At 29.4% G+C, this 21,103-nt stretch overlaps 1 pseudogene; it reads right to left on the reverse strand.

Annotated features, from left to right (window-relative positions):
- Nucleotides 1–317: 317 nt before the first annotated feature.
- LOC105140371 (uncharacterized) lies at nucleotides 318–4,114 on the reverse strand (annotated as a pseudogene).
- Between the last annotated feature and the right edge of the window lie 16,989 nt (nucleotides 4,115–21,103).

Raw genomic sequence — 21,103 nt, forward strand, 5'->3', positions numbered from 1 at the left:
AGGATATAGAACACAAACTTGCCTAAATCCCGAAGGATTTAGATTTAGAACATAAATTTGCCTGAATGAAACTATCTAGGCTTCTAAAGAAACGATATCACGTTGACAGAAAGCCACGCTGGTAAGTGTATTTGCTCACCATGTTATCATGCCATAAGAAGATAACTCCTTGTTAACGCATTGGTATTCGACCTAGAAGAAAGTTAGTCTCCATGTGAGAAAGCTGACAGGAAGATACCCTTCAAGCTAAAACCGAAAAAAGAAGAAAAGAATACAAAGATATTTATACACATGCTGGCACAAATTCGAGGAAGGAAATGTAACATTGCATGTATGAAGATATAAATTTGATGACAGTGAAAGCACGTTCCAGATCGTTTTCGCAACTAAACAAGGAGTTTAAAGGGAGCGGCACAATTGGCTGTGTTGATTTAGACCTTGCAGAAGCAAAGACAACTTGCATTTAATCATTGAATTCAAATGTACACTAATTCATGATCAGTAATGTTCACAGCTCAAATCAAGTTTGGTTGACGACAATGATTGAAAAGTTTTGGCAAAATCGGTTGCTCTGGTTAGTTATTTTGAGGTCATGTTAAGTTTCTTTTTTAGCTTGAAGTTGAGGCTGAGGTGAAACTGTAGCATAGACTATGATGGTGAAGTGGCCTAATGATGCGCTCTGGAGGGCAGGGGTGCAGGAGCTGGATGTGCAAGGAAGGTAGGAACATCGTCACCAGGCATGATGACCGATACCCCTTCCGCATAAACTGTCATCTGCATATGAAACAAGAAGTCAGCAAAGAAAACATGTACAGGCAATCAAAGATTGCTGCAAATTTGGAACTAACTAGATACAAGTAAAACTGAAGAATCACTCTTCAGGCATCATATATTTTCAATCATTAGAACAACGAAACAAGATATTAGCGGAAGGTGTCATGTGCAAGTTCCATGACATACTTTAATGTAACAAACAAGGTGTACAGGAATTTTCCAGCCACGGAAAGTGTTAACGGGTCCAGCAACTAACGCAGGTTAATATTTTCAAAGGAATTCAAGCGGGGAGAAGCTGCAAATAGAAGCCATGCAAGAAGAGACAAAAGGGTTTACATTAATCATTCTTAAGATACAAGTATAAAGACATGAAATAGTGGAGTAGAATGATTTCTTAACAAGCACCAATACCTACCACATTATCCCCATTGATTTGCTTTTCCATAAATCAAGGGTCTCGATTAATTAATAATCAAATTACTGTGTTAACATCTAGTGTGGAAAAAATGCGATATCATTGAAACAAGTTGATATATGAAAGGTAAATAATTAGGTAGCTATGCCAAGATACTATCTAGGACCACCAATCGAACAAGGCAAAAGAAAGCTGGTCTACCGTGTCCTAGCTGTTGAAGGAAAGGAGAAATGAGACATGGCAAACCAATGGGCACGTAATATAGGTATCAGGCATATTTCTAAACACATTTTCTCACTTGCAGCATCACATCACGTGAATATGAGAATATGCTGGCCTACTGTAAGTTGAACCTAGACAACAAATCCAGAAGAGAAAAACTTGGCCATTGTGTCTAGACATGTTTAGTTGCCTTTAATGGCACAGGACAAATCTCGGGATGGCGAAAATGGGAGATTGTCAATGACAAATATTTTTCTTTGACAGCTTCGGGCCACCCTAATCTCTAAAGACCTTCTAACAAGGCTTCATACAACTCACCATGCATATTAGAATTTCATACATCATTTCTCATGTTCTTCTCTGTAAATAAACAAGGCAAGGTCATTTTCTTATACGATTCAATCTTCAGCACTCATTGATACTATAATGGTGTGAAGGAATAAAGACAAAAATCACATGCTGGTAAGATATAATGGACCCTTTAGCCTGATAAACTAGCATGGATAAACACATTCATGTAATTAATGTCTTCCCATGTGTTCTTTAAACATAATTAACCACGCAGAAAGAGCATCAGATTGTTTAATAGACACCTAAATTGATCAATAATATAGTAGACAGAGCAATATCAGAATAATAACACATCCATATCAACAACATTGGCTGCTCATATATAACAAATCTAGAGGATTAGATTTGGACTTTGGTGTAGTAGATTTGAAGCATAAACATGATTGTTTCTGGCCAAGATGACTGCCTTTTACAAAATGAAGTAAGCAGAAGGTTCACCAAAGAATGTTATCCTCTATAATGAACACATGAACAAGGAAAGCAATACCTTGCTTGTTGTAAATAACAAATAAGAAAGGTACAAAAAGTAATAATATTATAAGACTCAAATGACAATACATATGCATTAGGATAATAATATCTATTATTCTAATATGTTTATAATCAAATGAGGTTGCGTTAAAGAGCCGTCGTAATATTATATTATAATGCAAATGATGAATTATTTAACATAATTCCGCCCACTACAGAAGCTCCTATATAATTCCACTAATCTTCCAAATTTGCATGATCTGTCCACAAATTAAGCCACTGAACTTCAATTAGCTAAAGCTTAATTTTAAATTTTCATAATGATCATCTTTAATCATTATCTAAAATCACATATGCCAAATGCAATCATGGATTTGAAAATCACTCACTGCTACTAGGAACTAAAGATAATTTACTACTTGAGGTTAAGTTAAACTAAAATGAAAACTGGCAGGCTAAATAATAATTGAAAGGTAATTACATAATGAAAACCAATGGCTCCTACCACTGAGTGGAAGAGAAAAATCCCAGGTATCAAAAGTTGAAAGGGATCATTCAATCAGCAGGAACCTGAAGGACATGCCAACACATGGGCAGTCCTCACATAGATAGAGCTATCAATTGGACGGTGCATATGCATATCAATAGGTCCCAGCTATCGCCCTCTTTGTCTCATGTGACTTGGTATAATATTCTTTCAAACAGGAACTCCCTCAAATGCTGATGAAATAAAGAACAAGAAGAAATTGATACTTTATCTATGCATAAAGACTTAATCTTTCATGTTAATCACTGTCAAAAGAAGTAAATATATACAGAATTTGAGAGCTTAAACACTGATAAAAGATATCTCAATGGTTACTACAATAAACCAAAACCAAAAGGTGATTTCAGCAAGACAAGTTCAAGAAAGCATAAAAGAGAAAAAGCTTTCAACACATACACACAAAAATTGCAATTTGCATAGTGGCCAGTCAAACTGCCAAAGATTAATTATCATTACAAACAAAAAGAAAGCATAAGGAGCAGTCACAGTCATGCTTGCAGGTATACTCATTACACTTTGCAGGTCATCCCACAAAGAATCAAGACATAAACAGAACAAGAAAAAGAACGCAGAATCAATGCTTCTTTTGTAACTACAATAATCAATTTCCAATCTCTTAATCAATAAAAAAAAAACAGAAACAAAAAGAAAATAGCATCCCTTCCTTCTCAGAATCCAAAAACAAAAATGTAATCAAATAGTGTGCGTGCGTGTGTGTGTGTAAGAGAGAGAGAGAGAGAGAGAGAGTACTTTCGGAGATGGGAAATCAAGCTTTCCATGGAAAACAACTTGTGCTTCAAGATCATTAGGAGAAGAACTGCCATTAGCACCAGCTGAGGAAGACAATGATCTTGGCCTTAAGAACCTTTCAAAGATCGCTATTACAAGGAACATAGATATTAATATAGCAGTAGCTACAAAACCAAAAGACACAGCATTCATTGAATTATCAAAATGTCTCCAATGATCATCTCTTTCTAAATTCAAGGGCACCATTGATGTTGGTGGTGGTGACACTACTGTATCCCAACTATCTCCTACACCCATTGAACCAAAATGTAAAGTGAGATTCACTCTTTCTCTACCTTCTCCTCTCTCATTGAAGAAAGAGAGAAACCAGAGCAAACTCAGTTGCCTGTTTCTTTCGGGGTGTCAAAGGGTTTTAACACTTGCTTTGTTAAGCATGGAAATGGGTTTGTAGCTAGTAAAGATCTTAGAGAATTGTTTAAGGGAAGAACTTTCGGAGAGAAAGAGAGGTGGGTTCTTTATGAGTACAAAGATCAAGCCTTTTTATGATAGTAAGAATGGACTCGTGCTTCTACAGCAAAGTTTTATTACAGTTCGCGGGCACACGGGGGGGTGTTTAGAGGCAGGGTTATAATTGTTTTTTAAAAATATTTTTTATTTTAAAATATATTATAATAATTTATATTTTATTTTTAAAATGATCGTACTAAATCTAAAAATAATTAAAATAATTTAATATTTTTTTAAAAAATAATATAGCAAAAAAAATAAAAGCAAGCAAGTCTTAGCTTTTAGAAAAACCCACACGTATGGGTCTCTCAGGCCAGACTCACATGTTATCCGCTTCCATTTTTGTAAACCGTAAACATGTTTCTTCTCGTGGCAAGCCACCTATCGCTTACTAGGCCTCCCGCCTATAATTTGATTGCTATTGTGATGATAAAAAATTGATAGGGCTTATCCTAAAAATCCATTTACAATCTATTTTCATTAAAAATACTTAATAAATACTATAAAAATCTTTATAAATCATTTATTAATATCAAAAACACCTTAAAATCATTTAAAAGATAGAAATCAACTGAATTCAAAAAATTCAAATAGAACATGATTTAATTTTCTTGTTATGTTGAAGAAAAAAACAAACTTCATTGTACTTCTCTCAATAATAGAAATTCACTGATTTAAAGAATTTTAATTTTTATAGTTGGACTGTGGTCGGCCGGCAAACTAATCATTTCCTGATGAGTTTTTTCTGTTATTTCATAAACATAAATATTAAAAAATAAATGAAATGAACTCCTAAATAAAAATAAAATTTCTAAAAACTTTGATATTAACCTTATATTTTATTTATATTTTACATTGTATTTGTCTAGCTTTAAATTTTTATTTTTCACTGTAATTTTAAACTTTATTTCACGGAATTAGATTATAAAAAGTTTAACTAAAAAAAATGAGGATGGAATTTAAAAAAAAATAAAAAAAAAGAAAGAGAAAAGCTCCACTTTTATATAAATAATGAAACAATTGAGTAAATATTTCAAATCTTTTAATTGTTTGTATAATTATTAATATAATTATTTTTATATTATTATAAATTTTTGATTTGTTGAACTTAATTTAAAATCCATCAATATTGTAATGTGTAACATCTTTTAATAGAAATATTCTAAGACTTAAAAGATAACTATCTAACATAATTTAAAACTAAATATATTTAATTTGCAAAACTCACAATCCAAATTATAAAATTGAGATAAATTTATAAAAAATAAATTATAAAATCTAATATATAATAAATCTAATATCACATACATATATACACAGACACACACACACAAAAGCAATATAGATGTACCTCTTTTAGTTTTTTTAATTACCGCAATAATAGTTATTTAAAAACAAATTATTCAAAATATAATAAAATAATATATATATTTTATTTTTAATATTAAAACATAAAAAAATGAAAATACATTAAAAAATAATCTGATTTTTTTAAATTTTTTTAAAATTATTATTAAAATAAAAAACAAATATGGTTTTTAATTTTATTTTAATGAAAATAAACCAGTAATTTTTTAAAATTATTATTAAAATAAAAAAAATACGGTTGTTAATTTTATTTTAATGAAAATAAACCAGTAAAATTTCTTAATTAGTATAAGAGTGCTAGTAGTTAGTTACTGAAATCAAAAGTTAAATTAATTAACTAATAATCCATTTTAAATAATTTGGGGAGTTTCTTTGGGGTAATTATGGGTATTGCATCAGTATCTTAACTAATTTTTTAAAATTTTAAAATTAATAATCATATAAATTTTTAATAACCTTGAAATTTATGATTTTTAAACAAATGAATTTTAAAAAGTTAATTTAAAATTTAATTAATTAAATTAAATTTTTTAAAGTTAATTTGACAAGTTTTGTTACTAGTCGAGGAGATAATTTATTAATTAAAAAAAAGATTCACATCACTTGTAATTTCTAATTTTATTTTTAAATTAGAAATTAACATGTTATTTACTTTTTTTAAATCACTTTAATTTTTTTTTATATATATATAAACTGTGGCGAAGTAACAATTTAATACAACAGTGTAATTTCTTAATTATTTTGTGTTCTTGGTTTAAATAACAAGTGATTTTATTTTGTTTTCTCATATTATATTTTAGATTTCAAATTAAAAAACAGGGAGATATTGATAAATTCAAGAATAAATTACCTGTTAAGAAATAGCACAGATCATAAAATAGCAAACACCTGGGCTTAAAAATATAAATAGATAATGAGTTTAATTCTTATTTTCCATCAAATAACTGTTATAACCTGGCTTAATCTTAAATTGTAAAGAGCTGAGAAAAGAAAAGATAAAAATATATTTTATTAAAAATAAGAATAAAAATAAGAATAAAAATTTATCAATAAGCAGATGATTATAAATTCTTAATTACTTGCAAATATAAAAAACACAAAAAAAACTTGTCAAGTCAAATTAAAAAAAATCTTCAATTTATAAAATCCAGCTAAAAGCATAATATTAAATAAGGTTATTAAACTCAATTCATCCTAGAAAATTAATATGGAATCTGATTCAAAAATTTAATTTGATTTATCTTTTTAATTAAGTGGAGATTAACATAATCAGCATCAATTCATGACTCAAGTAATTTATTCAAAACTTAATTTTATTTTTATTTATTTAAAACTTAATTTGATTTGATTTTTTTTAAAATTAAAATACATCATTTTAAATTAATCCAAATCAACACAAATTGTTTTGATATTAACTATTAACTCACCATCAAAATATTGACATGTACGGACATTGATAAGCTATTATCCTGTCGATTTGCTGCAGTAACTGAAGGACACTAAACACAACTCCCAGCTTCACGTGCCTCTGGTGTCACAGATCCCAGAGCTGTGGTCCCATACTCTAACACGTGGCAAAACAGCAAGAACCCGATTTTTCCCAAGAACCGAGAAGCTCATCACAATAGTTTTAAATCAGGACCGTCGTTATCTTAAAATGTCAAAGTAGAAGTCAATGTCACGTGCAGCAGCGTGTGTAGGTGCGAGGGAGTCTGGTTGTGGGACCGAGTCACAGGTGGCCCGTGCAAATTTGGGCCTTACGTGAATGACTCTCTTACTGATTTATTTTGCTGAGACTTTCTCTTCTGATATTTTACAGCACAAGTTGTGGAATGGGCTGTATGATCCTTTGATTCTCAACAGATTGGGCCCACTTTTGTTCATGTTTCATGAGAAATGGCCCATTTTGTGGGCCCATCTATTACAAGTTACTAGAGATTGTTGAATTCTTTTCATGCACATATTGCTCTCGTTACGACATTTTAACTTTTAAACTGTGTTTTTAAAAGTTTTGAATTTTTTTATTTAAATATTTTGTTTTATATTTTAAGATTTTTTTAATGTATTAATATTAAAAATAATTTTTAAAAAATAAAAATAATTTTATTTTAATACATTTCTAAACAAAAAATATTTTAGACCGTTATCACTACTATAATTCTAGACAGGATTTTTGTGTGTTTTACATTGAAGAGGAGGTTTTTTTTTTCAGATAAATTTTCTATTAAAAAAAAAATTTGTTAAACCCAACTTAGTTTAATAAATTAGCTAAAAAAATTTGTTTATCAAAACATAACCTGAGTTGAGTTTCTAAATAAATTATATAAATATTAATATAATAAAATTGAATTGACTTAGTCAAGGTTTAAATGATTAAGTTAGCTAAATTTGTTCAGGTCATCATAAAAAAAAATATCGTTATTTTCATAAAAATAATTAATTCAAATTGTTTTTAATAATATTTAGATTGATCTCAAGATTTAATAATTTAAGTTTTTAAATTATACTTAACAACTATGCAAAAAATAGTTAAAAATAATTAAATATACATGTGTGACTCGTATATCAGAAATCAATAATTAAAAAATTTTAAAGAATATATATCTTAAAGGAACTTTTCTAATTTCTTTTTATCTATACTATCAACAATATATTAAAATAGATATTTTAACAAAACATCTTTTCTTGAACTATCTTTATATCTTCAAATAAAACGAAAAAACACAAAAATAGATCCTATAAGGATGAACAATACACTTGAATTCCTAATAATCTTAGCATGGTAGTGTTTGGTATATGAGATTAGGCAAAATTGTTTGATATTGCAAATTTCACAACATATTCACTTAATTTCTTTAATCCTAAATGCTCACCAAACACTCCACCCCATAGTAGTTGCTTACGAAGCCTTGAATTCCAAAATAGAGTTCCTTTGCCTCGTTACAAAATAAAGCTATTTTTAGAATCTATCCATTATTGTAGTGGTTAAAAAGTAACAAGTACGATTTTGTTTCCTTAAAATTTTATTTTTAAGTCATTTTCATTTAAAATCACCTTAAAAACTAATATAAATCACCAAGAAACCTTAAAACACTCCATAAAAAAATTAATTCAATAAAAAATATCAAAATTTTTGCGATGTGCAAGCCAACACGACATCGTCTGGTGATGGCGGGGGCTTTTGTCGTGCCTCTGGTATGAGATGTTATGTATTGGAAAAGGATTTTGGATTTAATCATAAAATTATAATTAATGTTTAGGAGTCACCGCCTAGTATTATGGTTACTAGAAACCTATGGTCTGTGAGAATCTGAGTAAAGAACTGGTTGTGCAAGGGGAAGACGCATCACCCCTAGTGCACCCTACCTAAGGTAAGCTGCATTGTTGTTTGATTTTTTTTTCTTAGTTTGGGATCTGTTGGTCTTTTCTAAAGCTCAAGACATATTTATCTTTGTGAAAGAGTCTTTACTTTATTGGTTAAACTCCTAACCATTCTAAAGTCTTAATTTTAACATCATATTTTTTTTATATCTTGTACCTTTAATACCTGAGAGTGTACTTTATTGTGTAATTTTACACCCCACAAATATTAAAGTCTACATCTAGATTCTAAAAAAAAGATTGGAAAACTATTTTTGACATGTTGGTCAAATTCTAATGGATGATCATAAACTGGTTACAATATCCATTTTTGGATTTTTTTTAAAACATGAAAAGATGCAATTTTTGTTTTTTTATGAACAATATGCTTAGAGAAATTTCAGGATTCGGCCGCATGCAATATTTTTTTTTTAAATGAAAATTGATTTAAAAGTTTTTTTGAGATTTTTTTGAAAATGTTTTGAATTTTTTATAATTTCAGAGAAAACCAAGTATTTTAATACTGAATTTGTATTTTATAGCGTAAATACACAATCCAATATTATGTAAAATTGATAGAAAAATACACGAGAAAATCATAATTTTTTGAAATGTTTTTTTTTTAATTTTTAATTTTGTTTTTAAAAAAGAACATTGTTCACTGCATGAACAGTGGAACGTGAATTATAATTCACGTTCCACTGTTCAAAATAGTAAACTCTTGCGAGGACGAAGAAGAACCAGCGAAAGGGTAGCAGACCACCTGGCATGGAGGTGATGGCTAGCTGGTGGGGAGGATGACCTGAATTCAGCGATGGAAATGGCTGGAGCGGCTGCATCTAGAAGAGAAAGAAGAAAAAGTTGCAAAGGAGAGAGAAAGGCTAGAAGGAGAAGAGAGAGAAGGTCACAGTGGCAGTTTGGTGGCCGGTTGGTGGTAGAAACAGTGAGGGGATTTCGTGAGGATGGTGGCTGAGGCTGTGAAAAATGGTGGTCGGCGGAGGAAGAAAGAAGAAAAAGAAAACCTGCAGCGGGGAAAAGGAGGAGAGAAAGGAGAGGAGAGAAAGTCACGGTGGCCGCTCTGCCACTGGAGTGGAGCTGGGTTAATGGAAATGATAGTGGTGAAGTCGGTGATGGTGGTAGTGGTGGCTAAAGGCCACGGTGGAGAGAGAAAGAAAGAAGAAAATTTGCAGAAATTGGCAGAAAAACTGGTTTTTTGGCTGACTTTGGACCCGATTTTCTCCTCTTTCGAGCCATGAAATCCACCTCTATTTATAGAAGGTGGAAAAGGGCAATCTTGTCTACACTGGAGAAAACTTTCAGCCATTGATTCAATTAGAAAGGATCCCAACTATTGGCTCAAAGTAGGTATCATAAGTTGCAAAATCTGTAAACAAAAGCTGATTGAGTTGGCCTCTTTAGGCTATCGCCTAAGATGATTTATTGTCATTTAGTGTAAACTGATCACATGGTGTTGTAGAAACAGTATAGAGGATCATTTGCGTGTAAGATTTGTCAAATATGGTGCATGTTAGGTACATTAAATGTTATTGCCAAGTGAGTAATTGGATTAGTTTTTGCAGAGAAAAAATAAAGATAATAAACAGTGTTGATTCTTGTTTTTGTCAAAGTTCATTTCAGTTCTTCCTCTTTCAATTGCTTTCAATTGAAACCTAATTGACCTTAAAATTTTTTTATTCAATGCAATTTAGCTCCTAATTTCAATTAATTAACTTAATAAAAATTAAATTTGGTCTCTTAAAATTTCAATATTCCCAATTAAAGTAAAATTAGGTTCCCAAACTTAATTTTTCACCAATTAAGCTCAAAATAAAATTAATCTGACCCATTTAAAGTATAATTAAGTCCTTGCACTTAATTAGATCCTTCAATTGGACCCAAATTAATTCTTAAACATAATTAAAATTTAATTTGGCCCGTGATTAAATTAATTTGGCTTATTAAAAATTTAATTATGTCATTGGCCTCAATTTTTATGCAAATTCGTTCAATTATCATTCAAGTTATGCAAATTCGTTCAATAATCATTCAAGTTGACCTTGAATTTGCATTTTTCTCTATTTTTGGACATAATGGGGTACAATTAGGTCTTAAATTTCCTAAAAAAAAATTATAGCTTGATTTTTTTCTATTTTTATAGCCGTCCTTTATCTACTTTCTTCACATTGTCAGTCTTGATTTTATTTTTTAATTTTTATTTTTTAAAAAATTAAATTTTAAAGAATAACCTAGAATTGAGTTATAACAGAAATGAAACTCATTTTGTTTTCCAAGCATGTTTATAGAAAAAAAAAACCCACCATCATCAACTTGCACTTGTCAAATGGATCATGTTGATCTAAAAACAATGATTTTTATTGCCAAGAGGCTACTAAATTGAGGATGTTTTTTTTTTCCTGTTTTCCAACAGTTTTCCTTTTCTTATCTCGAAGTTAAGAGCTAAAAACCAAATAAAATAGATTTTTAAATCAAAATAAAAATCAATGAAAATTTAGGATTAAACGTGTATTTTTTCCATATATTATGTTTCAATCTTCTTCTTGTTCTTGTTCTTCTTCTTTTTTTTTTAATTTGGTAATTGTACCTTAATTTCAAAACTAATTTCATGTAATTGTGAAAAATAAGACATCAACTGCTTCACTGGATTGAAGCTGCATGGTTACATCGATCCCAATATCTCTTGGCATATAGTTTACAAGACTTCAGTAGTGTTCTACCGAAAGCTTTTAGCTTTCGCACAAGATCTTTTTCGAATCAAAAAGTGTATTTTGGCTTTATCAATATTGTTATCATGAACATAGTTCACACATGAATGTTTCGTATTTGTTTCATTCCTTTTTTTTTTTTTGTTTCATTCCTTGATGGCAAGCACTTGGTGGTTGTGAAGTTGGTGAAATTGTTATCATGAACATAGCTCACATAAAAATCATATTTTTATTGGGCAACAAGGAAGCTGTTTATATATATATATATATATAAAACCATGCACAAGCTTATAACATAATGGGATATCGAGAGATTACAACTTAAGACCCCCACAAGGAGCAGGAAGATCTCAACTCCCAACATCAGAAAGAACATGAGTGATGCAAATTTGGATTAAAAACATTTGGTTTTATGTGGAAATCAAGGCGTGGGTGTGCTTTTTATGTCCTTACATTTAATCCATTCATGGACATTTGACAGACGCATGCTTTCCCGCATAAGCAAGGGCATGGAGTTTTCCTTGAAAATCCCTTTTCTTTTCTAAATAATAAAACCAGGTCACTAATCAAAATTTGTTGTTTGTTTGCTAGTAATTAGAGGTGAGTAGAAAAGCAATAAAATCATTGAAACTGAGAAAAAAAGAAAAAAAAATAATTAAAAAAACTGAATCGTAAAAAAACCGATTAAAATATTTAAAAAATCAACTGGTTTGGTTTAATAAGCTTGAAACTAAAAAATCAAATCAAAATTAATAAAAAAATTAAATAAAAAAAATCAAGTTAAATTAAAACAAAACCCATTAGAAGTTATAAAAAAAACCCCACAAAACAATATAATTTTTAGTTTTTAATATAAAATAATTGAATCAAACTGAAACCAAACTAAATCAAAATTAATAAATTGAGTTTTGATTCTTGTTATAAAATAATTGAACTAAATTAAAACTAATTTAAATCAATTTCAATGTCTTTTTAAATTAATATAATTATTTTTTAAATAAAAATTAAATCAAACAAAAAATTAAATTATGAATACTTTCATGGATTGATGAAGTGTTGTTCCTCCTCGTGAAACTTTTGATTACGAATTTATGAGACAAAGTACGTGAATGTCTGCAACTGTGAAGATTGCTTGTGTACTAATTACGTCAATAATTAGGACAAAAAAAAAAAGGGATCCAATCATTTAATTGCTATAATTAAGGTCTCCATTATTCTTTCTGGACAATCTTTGAGTTCAGCTATCACAAGATGTTCAAACTGATATAATCTTAGAGTAATAAGCAGAAAAGCCAGGGAATGAATATCTGGACGACTCTTCTCTCTATACTGCCTCCTTAAGATGAACATACAAGTCAATTAAAGTTATTTTCAATTACGAAAAACAAGTAATTAGTAACGGAAAACAAGCAATAAATATTCAATATTTATATGCACATACACTTTTAATTTTCACTTACTGAGATTACACTTTCAATTATCAATACAATCATAACATTTCATCCCAACTCTATTTTTTTTTAATTCAAGTCTTTTTTAATTTATTGTGTTTTTCTTTGGTTTATTCAAATCTATTTTTCTTTTAATTGGGTCATTCTACTTTTCATTTAACAAACCTTAAAATATTTTTTTTCATTCGAATCACAAACACATGAGATAATGTGAGGTGAAAGAAACATTAAGAAAAATAAAAATATAACATAAGAAAAAGGCATAATTCGTTATGGGTTGCAATAGTTACCTGCATTGTTTTTTTTTCCTTTTTTTTTTATCACTTGACTTTTGTTATTTTGAATCTGATTATTTTACATTAAGTTGATTTATGATTGAATTTAATTTTTTGTTTCAATTAACTTTATTTAGGGTTCTTGCAATTCTAAGAATATGTTTTAACGTTGAAATAATGTTTAATTTAGCAAAATAAAATTTAATTTTATCCATTCAAACTAATTAAAACTTTTGGGATTTAATTCCAAATTTGAACAAATATTTAACCTCTTTTTTCCCTAAAAAATAACACTTTTATCTTAGCTTTTCAACTTAATTTTAGGTTGTAATCAATAGACTTGTTATTGCATAAATAAACACATAAAAATTTAAAAAATAGTTTCATAAAAACCACTTTACGAGCCTAAATAAATGCTTTTAAAATTATTATCAATTTAAAGAAAGGCAAACCTTAAAAATAGTATTCAATTATGGAGGTAATTTTAATGTTTTACCATCAAACTTGCATTTTAAAGAATTTTTATCCATACTTTCATTAAAATTGTACCTTTTTATAATAAAAATCGACATCAAGGAATTTGATAGAAACTGTAATTATTATTAAGAAAAAATTTAATATTTATCTAACTATTATTTATTTATACACGTTATATCATGTAAAAAAAAATATGACTATACATCTAATTATACGATGAATGACCAGATTTAATCACCAGAAAGCATCATACATGTCTTTTTAATGATGCGGATACCATCCACTCACTTGGAAAAAAAAAGTCAAAAAAATATTTATCCGCTTGCGAAAATATGAGAAATTAAAAATAAAATTACTATTACAATCTACCATAAAAACTTTTTTAATTTTTAATGATTTTACACATCATTTAGTTTTTATTATAATTTGATATAAAAAGTAATTATTATCAAGAAAAAATAACTTAATGATAAAATTAATATAAATAATAATTTAAATAGAAAACTGATAGTATTCTAGATTATTGTGTTTTCCCATCAAAAGAATTGCATCATTGTACTGCATAGACACTGCTCCCACGAGGACAAACAAAAATGCACGCGTGCTAATCATCTGTGACCCCGTGACATGGTCTCCACAGCTCAGTGAATTCGATCGATCGAAAAGTTGAGCTGTTGCAATAATGGTGAATTAATCAATGGCTAATTATTGCTTGGCTGTCTCCAAGGGGGCACATCGTCCTCTCTTGCAACCTTAGCTTGTCTTTTCAATGAGGTTTCCATGTCGGCAATGACTTCAATTTGAGAACAATTATTAGTAAACGTTTTATTTGATGTTATTTATTGAAATTAAGTTTTTATTTTCAGTTGTAATTCACAAATTATGATAGAATGAATTGAATTTTAAAAAAAAATATTTGTCATAATGTGGTGAAGGCGAAAATGCAAATCAAGAATAATTATTGTTTCTGTCGAACATTAAAAAGAGAGATTTTTTCTTCTTTGCTAAAAAATATTGCACAATTTTATATATGGGTTCTAATATAGAAAATTTATTCACCTTCATCCTCTAAAACCCGGCAAAACCCAGCTTGAGTTATGAATAAACTCATGAATTAGAGAGTCAATCGAAATTTATTTAAAAAATAGTATCATTTTCAAAAACAAAAACATGAAATAACAACATTGTTTTCTGTTTTTTTTCTTTCAAAAAACCCTTTTAAATCAATTTAGTAAGAATAAATGGAAAAAAAATATTCCATATCAAATGTCCAACTCTTTTGATTTTTATCCAATTGTTTTATCAAATATCCAACTATTTCTCAAAATAATCTTCTTGAGAATGTCGCTGTTTATAAATATAATATATATAAAATATCACATTTTTGAACCTTTATCTTGTGCTAATTTGTCATTTAATAATATTTTAAGGGCCAATTAACTAATTTATTTAAATTAATCAATGAAAAATCCGTTCACTAGTTAAGTATTCAAGCTGAGTCCTTTGGAAGTTAAAACGAAAGGTTCGTGCCCTCGAGCATCTTTATAGACAAACACAGAAGGCCATAACACGGAAGATCTTTCAAGCATAGGACTGGAACTGGGCATAAACGGTTGCCATCATGGTACTCCCACCAACACTTGTCTTCAAGTTGCATTATATTGGATAAAATAATAATAATAATTTTTTAAAAAATATTTTTAATTTTTAAAATTTATTTTTCATATTAAAATATCAAAACTTCAAACAAACTACAATGCATATGCTTATAACATGTCGGTACAATGTCATGTCCATCACTTAGATTGAATACTTGTTAAGATTTAAAGAACTTGAAAGTCATCCAGTTTGTATTGATACTCAAATCATTAGCATTTTAGATTTTTTTTTGTTTGAAATTGAGCATAACACCATCAGACTCGCTTATTTTACGTATTCATTGTAGATTATTGACTCTATTGAGTTCAGTATCAATTCTATCACCCTAAACTTCAGGATTCTGAAATAATCTGACTTCTTTATTGAATTATAAAAAATCTAGAGAAAATAGTCAAACTATTATACAAATATTGTGTTTTTACTTAGGATTAAAATAGTAAAATAACGGTTTTATTCTTTATAAAAAAAATCAAATTAACATACTTTGAAAGAAGGTAAATGGAGTTCTTTTTACAGGATCCATTTGTTATTTTTGAATTGTCTGGGGTAATATTATTTTTTTGTAGTTTTTTTTACACAATTAAATTACCTGAGTACTCTTAAAATTAAAAAAATAACTATGATCTAGAGGTTTATATATGTTGTAACCCAATTTTGGATTCACTAAGATTTTTGAGTGTTATTTTATTTGATTATTCATAACAAAAAAAAGTAATAATAAAAAAAGAAGTAAAATATATTTTCTCGAGTCAACCGCATCTTTCGATCAAAACCGAGTCCACCGGGTCAAACCATGTCGACCAGGATGAAAAATAAGTTTCGGGCAGTTTCGGATCAAAACCGTCATTTTCGGTCAAAACCGAGTCCACCAGGTCAATACGGGTTCCACCATGTCGACTGGGATGAAAAATGAGTTTTGGACTGTTTCGGGTCAAAACCGAGTCCACCGGGTTAATATGGGTCCTACCATGTCGACCGCGATGAAAAATGAGTTTCGAGCCGTTTTGGGTTAAAACCATCATTTTCGGTCAAAACCGAGTCCACCGGGTCAATACAAGTCCCACCATGTTAACCGGGATAAAAAATAAGTTTCAGGTTATTTTTGGTCAAAACTGTTATTTTTGGTCAAAAAACCAGGCCCACGGAGTTGATACCCATATAAAGATTTTTTCGGTAATTAAAATTGATTTTTAGCGGTTGAAAAGCTTTTTATAATACGAATTTGAGTTTTTAATTTTACCCCTATAAATAAGTATTATTATTATATATAATAAAACAAAAAAATAATACAATTTTGTTAGAGTAGGCGGAGGATTTCTACCTATGGTAGGCGATGCAGCTGTACAATGAAAATTTTACACAATCCATGATTACTTGCAGAATTCGTGATTCCTTGTTCCTTGTCATTGGCTATAAATAGCCAATGAAACCAAGCCAACCAAAAAGAAAAAAAGAAAAGAAGATAAATCCGAATTTGAATGCTTACTATTTGGGCAACTATTTGACACTGTATATTTTATTTTCTATTTTTTCTTCACACGAGTAAGATATTGATTTTTTTTAAAACAATTTAAAAAATACCAAAAATATCATAACCGTTAGATCTAATAGTGTTTAAATCTGAGCCTTTGATTTTTTAGGATACAATAGGCTTTACCATACCAGATTAAAACGCAAATCCATCTCAGCCTTTAAAATAATCTTCCCTTTGATCCTGTTGCACCACGTCATTAGGTGTACTAAACATTCGGTACACTATGACACACCAGATCATAGCTCAGCCCATTCGGACTGTCCGATCAACTTGCAGATCAAGCCAATCACAGCCGCACAATCAGCTCATCTACAATCCAACGGTTTACAACATTCAAACGCACCAGTGCACCATACTCGCGTTCACACCGTAGCAAAGCTCAGAGTCTCTCTCTCCTCTCGTCGGCGATTCTCTCTCTCCTTCGATCTTCCATTTCCGGTTGTTTCAAACCAAAAAAACACCATAGAAAAGTGCATCGTCTCCTCTGAAGTAAAAAAGGCCGTTTTACAGGTTTTCACCGCCGAATCTGGCCGGAAAAAGGTCGCGACAAAATCGGCCAAACAGAGCTTCAAGTAGACGATTCTCCCTCATCAGCCATCAACGGCCGTCGAGACCACCACCATCAGAATCCTCGCCCTCAGATCTACCAGAATCAACCATCTGTTGGTCGGAAACAAAATCTCCTAGTTTTAGAGACTGATGTCATTTTTAGCGTGTCTCCTATTTTTAACCATCTTAAAAAAATTTACAAATAAGCTCAAAATATAATAGCATTTGAATCAAATGAAAAACACACAAGTAAGATAACCTTTCTCTGAAAGGATGTTTTAAGGGTGGTGTCTACCTTCCCTTAATCATAACTAACCCAGTACCTGAATCTCTGGGACCAGTGTTTAATTTTGGATTTCTAGTTCTCTTAAATTACTAGATGGCGACTCCAATAAAAATCTTTATTCCCCCCAATAAAAAAAACTTATTCTTTTTGTTAAACAAACAAACAAACAAAAAAGAGTGGAGTCATTGCCTGACGTTGTGTAGCGATAATATATATAAAGCATAATATAATGATTATATTGCCTTTACAATCAAAATTCTCAAGACATGATTACAAGGGCTTATTCGTTATTTCATAATGATTTTTTTACTTTGTTCCAAGGGAAATGTATTATTTTTATAAATAAAAAATTTGTTGATGCGCAATTCAGCCGCCTTGAAGATGCATGTATGGCTGACTTCGTAGTTTAAATTGTTGTTTTGCCGTATCATTTGATTCGTTTTGGCTTCTTCTTCTTCCTTGGATGATGTGTGCAGACAAGGGATCTATGATTTGATGCCGACAACTTTTTTTTTTCTTATTTACAGTCTTTTTTTCTAGAAATCCACACCTCGACCTCTAAATTTGCATAATGGTCCTTTTTTTATATTAATTAATTTCTAAAATTCAACTTTTTTTTATTTCAATATTATCCACCTTTAAATTTTTAGTGTGTCAAATTTTATCTTTATTTTTTTTATTGTTGTTTGAGATTGTTTTTGAATTTGTTTTTCCTCTCAATCTCACCCTTCTTCATTATATTTTTTGGAATGAACTTTTTTATGATTTTATACTTCAACATTAAATTGGTTGAGAACTGAGTTTTTTGATTGAGCTCGGGTCTAAGATTTCACTAGCAATGATTTTAAAAATACATAGGTTGAAGAGATTAATTTAAGTTTGCATTGTTTTTCATATTAATAAATTAAGGTTGCCTTTTGTTTTTAATATTGTTAAATTAACCAAACTTATTAAACTTAGTCAATTTCATGAACGAGTCTCAAATTTTCTTAACTTTTTTAGAAATCTTTGCATTGTCTAGATCTTCTTCTTCTTACGTTCAAACACATTTGAACTATCCTGTTGTGTTGCGCCAACAACCGATATAGATTTACTTGACTTATTTTTTTTTAAATTTATTTCATTTTCAACATTTAATATTTGATTTATTATAAATAAGTGTTGTAATTTGTTTCAACATGAGTTTCATGATTTTATCATAATCTCGTATTTTAAATCATATGTTATATATGTTAATCATGATTAATCCAAATTAATTCAATGTATTATCATCACAATATTTATTTGAAAAAACTATATTGTTATTTTTGAGTATTTTAAATGTGTTTCAGCTGGTATGGATTAAACTTTTAACTTCTTGACATCTTTATATTTTTTTATGTTAAAAAAAATAATAATCAAACCCTAGACCTAAGTGGAAAAACTATAGGTTCATATATATATATATATATATATATATATACACATATATATATAACTATTGCAAACATGTAAATTTTGATTATTCAATTACTAAAACCTCACTATTGCAAACATGCAAATTTTGATTATTCAATTACTAAAACCTCAGTTATAACTATGATTCTCATAATTGTTATATCTAATCTCACTGCAATGAGGTATAAAAAAGCAACAACATGTGCTCAAATCTCCCTTTATTTGACATGCCGTACACCACTATACATGCCGATCGTCCAAAGTGAAAAGAGGACATGAACACCTTTTCAGCTGGAATTCGTCCTTTTCACCCGTGAAACTGTTCAGGAGGTTGTTTCCATAACTTCGAGGTGGTTCATATAAATATATCAAAAAAGCCAGCAAGTCCCCTTTGTTTATGTAAATTATTATAGAAAATGAGTCAGCAATTTTTACCAAAATCGTGGTAACTTCAGATTGTGTGAGGAAAAATAAAAAAAGATCTTAAATACCCAGTAAAATACACATGTTTAATCATTGGATTTGAGTACATTTAAAAAATAAATACTAATTTCATACCGGGTAAAAAAATATAAATCTCTAACCTTTGGATTTAAACAAAACAACAAAATAAATCTACTAATTCCATACCCAGTAGAACAAGTCGTGCTGCATGATGATCTTCCAACAGGTCCAGAATTACGGAAATCGATGACTTTGTAGCCGTTTCTTGATGTATCATTGTCAAGGACAAGAAATGTGATTATACACACACACACACACACACACACACATATATATATATACATGGAAATGTGGTAATGGTTATTGAAAGACACTGCAAAAATGGATTATAAGAACACCTTTGTTTTCCCCCCTTCATGGAGAGCTTGGTTTCTCTATCTTCTGCAGAGTCAGAACTTTATACAAGAAGTAATTTTCAAGCCATTGTTTTTAAATAGATGTATATCATTGGAAATCCCGACTGTTAATATGAACCACAGCCAGCCCTGTAGAGTCGACACCATAACATTAATAGTGACATCTCATACAACTTGTTAGTACATACCAACTTCAATACTAAGATTTCATTGCACAATGCACATAATTTGGTCATATTACCATATTATTTTTTATTTATTTTATTTTAAGTATAGTTGTTTTTCATGGTATTATTTTACCAGATTATTTTAATTTCATGATTTAAATTATAAATTTAACTAGTTAACTCAGATTAATTCTTTCTTTATTCCTTGAATTACTGGTTTGTTATGTTAACTCAAATTAAATTAAATTATTTTTTTTATATAATTCTATCATTCTGTATTTAATAGAATATAAATTGAGCTACATCATTTGTTATGTTCCATAAAAAATTATTTTTTTTCCAGGTTATCATTTTTTTAAAAAAATTTGGTCCATTTGCTATCAACTACTTTTTTTATTTGATTAAAATAAAATTAACTTATTTGATCTAATTGGATTCATATTTAAAATATATTTGTCTCGAAACATAATTTTGAATGTAAAAAAAAGTTTTTTGAGTTTAAAATTTACAAATAATCATATTATTTTGTATTTAATTTTTATTAAATAAATATAAATATTGAGATTCGAATTTGTAACTAACCATTTTAAAACCTAATTTAATATAAAATTTTAAAATATTAGATAAAATATTAAAATATAATTTATATTATTTTTTAATATAAAATATAAAATATAATAGTATATTTAACCATGTAACTCGCAGGAATCAGGCACCCTTGGGCCACCGGCATGGCTGGAAACCGCCCAGTGTTGGGGACGAGGAACAAGGGCAAGGTAGAAAGCGATGTCAAATGAATTTAATATCCGTTTCCTCTGTCCCACAGTTGAAAATTAAAACTTCGTAGTTCGTACAGATAGAAGTGGGATCGTGATCATTGTACATCTTCTGGTATATAACAACGACAAGCACATGGTGCA

This window comes from Populus euphratica, unplaced genomic scaffold (assembly GCF_000495115.2).
Source record: "Populus euphratica unplaced genomic scaffold, PopEup_1.0 scaffold106.1, whole genome shotgun sequence".
Lineage (NCBI taxonomy): Eukaryota > Viridiplantae > Streptophyta > Magnoliopsida > Malpighiales > Salicaceae > Populus > Populus euphratica.